Source organism: Crocuta crocuta, unplaced genomic scaffold (assembly GCF_008692635.1).
Source record: "Crocuta crocuta isolate KB4526 unplaced genomic scaffold, BGI_CrCroc_1.0 scaffold167, whole genome shotgun sequence".
Taxonomy (NCBI): Eukaryota; Metazoa; Chordata; class Mammalia; order Carnivora; family Hyaenidae; genus Crocuta; species Crocuta crocuta.
Window position 1 is genome coordinate 6,942,640 of NW_027532406.1, and position 3,988 is coordinate 6,946,627.

Below are 3,988 nucleotides of genomic sequence, written 5' to 3' on the forward strand. Positions count from 1 at the left end.
CAGTAGGGGAGGGGTAGAGGGAGAGGGAGAGAGAGAATCCTAATCAGGCTCCATGCCCAGCTTGGATCTTACAACCTTGTGATCATGACCTGAGCTGAAATCAAGAGTTGGGATGCTTAATGGATTAAGCCACCCAGACACTTCCTGCACCTTGCATTTTTTTTTTCTTTTTAGATTTTATTATGGGGTGTCTAGGTGGCTCAGTCGGTTAAGTGTCGGACTCTTGATTTTGGCTCAGGTTGTGAACTCATTGTTTGTGGGATTGAGCCCACACTGTCAGCATGGAGCCTGCTTGGGATTCTCTCTCTCCTCTCTCTGCTTCTCCCCTGCTTGTTTTCTCACTCTCAAAATAAATAAATAAAAAAATAGATTTTATTTTTATTTATTAAAAAAAATTTTTTTAGTATTTATTCAGTTTTGAGAGACAGAGAATGAGTGGGGAGGGGTAGAGAGAGAGAGGGAGACACAGAATCTGAAACAGGCTCTGAGCCGTCAGCACAGAGCCCGATGTGGGGCTCGAACTCACAAACTGTGAGATCATGACCTGAGCTGAAGTCGGATGCTTAACTGACTGAGCCACCCAGGTGCCCCTAGATTTTATTTTTAAGTAATCTCTGCACCTAACGTGGGCCTCAAACTCACAACCCCGAGATCAAGAGTTGCACACTACACCGACTGAACCAGCCAGACACCTCAATAATAGAGCATGCCATATAAAAAGATGGTTTGGGGCACCTGCCTGGCTCAGTTGGTACAGCATGCAACTCTTGATCTTGGGGTCCTAGGTTTGAGCCCCACATTGGATATAGAGTTTTCTTAAAAAAATGAATAAAAAGAAGATCATGTCAAAGTCACAGGGAAAATTGCTGATCACAGAGGGGGAATTCCAGCGGATTCCTCAGAAGGATGGGAAGAAAGGTGGGGCACTCAATGGCCAGATTAGAAGATGTATTACAGAGTTACGGAGCAGTGTGTCAATTGACCATTTGCTAGGTGATAGCTGACCAGCAGGGCTTCCACTTTGGGTGATGACCAAGACAAAGCAGAATTTGATGCATATTGCATTTAGTTCTGAGAAGCACTTCTAGGAGAGTCAGCCATCTGGCAATACAGATTAAACTATGTTTGGAAGTAAAGACCGGTAGGTGGAGATGGGGTCTGTAGTTTCCTGTGGTTAGCCAGTGTTGGTAGCTGCAGGGAGCATAGCTGTGGAATACAGCCCATCTTGCTTTTTCTGGCATTAGCGGGGATATCTCAAGGGAAATGTACATGTGGTTTATGAGTTTATGGTATTATGTACCATTTACCATATTTTTATCCATCTATCTATCTATCTATTTATCTACCTACTATCATCTACTTATTTATTTTGACATTTCTTTAAGTATTCTTTTTTACTTAAGTAATCGCTATACCCAATGTGGGGCTTGAACTCATGACCTGAAGATCAAGAGTCACATGTTCCTCTGAACCAGCCTGACTGAGCTAGCCAGGCACCCCTCATTTAACATAATAAAAAAAAATTGTATCATTCCAGTCCTGATGGGCTAGCAAAATGGTTCAGTACTTCTAGAAGATGATTGGGGAATATCTGTCATAAATATTTTAAAAATATACATTCAGAGGCACATGGGTAGTTCAGTCAGGTAACTATCCAACTCTTTTTATGTTTGTTTTTAAATATCTATGTATTTATTTTGAGACTGGGGTGAGTGGGGGAGGGGCAGAGAGATGAGGGAGACAGAATCATAAGCAGGCTCTGAGCCATCAGTCCATAGCCAGATTCAGGGCTCCATCCCATGAACCATGAGACCATGACATGACCTGAGCCAAAACCAAGAGTTAAGATGCTTAAACGACTGGGCCAGCCAAGTTCCATAAGCACGCAACTCTTTTTTTTTTTTTTAAGTTTATTCATTTATTTTTGAGAGAGAAAGCAGCAGGGGAGGGGCAGAAAAGTAGAATCTCTGCCCTGTCAGCTCAGAGCTTGATGCGGGGCTCAAACATACAAACCTGTGAGATCATGAGCTGATCTGAAACCAAGAGTCAGACACTTAACCCACTGAGCCACTCAGGAGCTCTCTTCCAACTCTTGATCTCAGCTCAGTTCTTGATCCTAGGGTTGTGAGCTCAAGCCTGGCATCGTGCTCCACGCTGAGCATGAAGCCTACTTAAAAAATAATTGTTTTATTTTATTTTATTTTATTTTATTTAAATTAAAATATACATTCAAAAGACTGGGAAAGCTTACATGCTTATCAATAAGAACTAGTTAAATAAGATATGATTTGTCCATACAAAGAAATATACCATACCGGTACTAAAGAATAAAAAAGAAGGTGCACCTGGGTGGCTCAGTCGGTTAAGTGACCGAGTTTGGCTTAGATCATGATCACACATTTTGTGAGTTGGAGCTCTGAATGGACTCTCTATTGTCAGCCCCGGAGCCTGATTTGGATCCTCTGTCAGCTTCTCTCTGCCCCTGTCCCATTCACACATGCATGAACACTCTCTCTCTCTCTCAAAAATGAAAAAACATTTAAAACATTATTAAAATAATAAACAAAAAAACCAGTTCTATATACATTTACCTGGACTGTCAGATTTTTTAAAAAAAGCAAATGTTTATTTAGTTTGCATATGTCCACGCCTCTTGGTAGACACAAGAAACAGCTAAGTTTGGTGGTGTTTGGGGAAAAAAATATATGAGGCTAGGCTTGGCAGACAGAGCAGATGCTTAGCAAAAAGCCCCTCTCCCCTACCTCTTCCTTTGCTGACAGAGCCCACATTTTGTTCAGATGTGACTTCAGGAGAAAAGGATTTCTTCAGCCCCAGGAGATAAATATTGATTGGCGAAAGCCAATTACGGTAATTGATTCTCCTTGCTAGTGATTGTTTTAGGCATGGCTATGTGACAAAATCTTGGCCAATGAAACAAAAGAAGTATGTTAGGGGCTTCTGAGTTTTGTTCTTGGTTAGGAAGAGACTAGCAGGTAAACTCCTCTTCAGGACTTTTAGGTAAAGTTGGGAAATGTCCTGATTCTTTGAGTTGTGGCAGCCATCTTGAGACCATGAGGGAAACCTAAGAGAATTGCAGATCTGGAACTCTGGTATCATTGCTTTGCTGAGTTTATTGGCCTGAAATCACTTATCTCTGGATCTCTTGTTAGGTCAGAAAATGCATTTCTTATTGTTTATAAGCCATTTTTAGTGGTAGCCAGGAGCATCTATAGTACAAACAGAGGTAGTGGGGAAAACAAAGGCAAACAAAAAAATAATTAAACTTCCTTACTTTCACAGTCAAGTGACAAGTCCTTGAGACAGGCAGAGTGACCTTCCTCAAGGAACTCAACTGCCTCGATGTTAATACATCAAACAATACATGTTTGCTGAAGGCAAAAGGGAACCTTAGCTTGACATTAGCCCAACCTCCAGGATCCTTTTTTTTTTTTTAATTTTAATGCTTATGTATTTTGAGAGAGAGAGAGCAAGCTCCTGTACATGTGTGTGAGTGGGAGAATGGCTGAAAGAGGGAGAGAGTGAATCCTAGGCAGACTCCATGCTGTCAGCACAGAGCCCGACTTAGGGTTCAATCACACGAACTGTGAGATCATGACCCGAGTCGAAATCATGAGTACAACAAACTGAGCCACCCAGGCAACCCCTGTAAGTCTGTAACATATAAAAACTGCTTTGGAAACTTCCCTTATTTCTACTCCCCAAGATATAGGTTAGCAATCATTTTCCACGCATATGGCCCACTGATATACATATGAAGGGTCTGATGACTATTTTACTAGATAGTAGTAAATGACCTTTTCCTAACAACAATGTCTTGGAAATCTTGCCCCCAAATTGCTCCGTCTTAAGCTATCCCAAAGCCCCGCCCAACTTGAAAGCATATAATCAGCTACTCCTCACAACACCAGTGAGTGCAGCTCTTTCTGCCCACGGGTCCTGTCCCTGTGCTTTAATAAAACCACCCTGC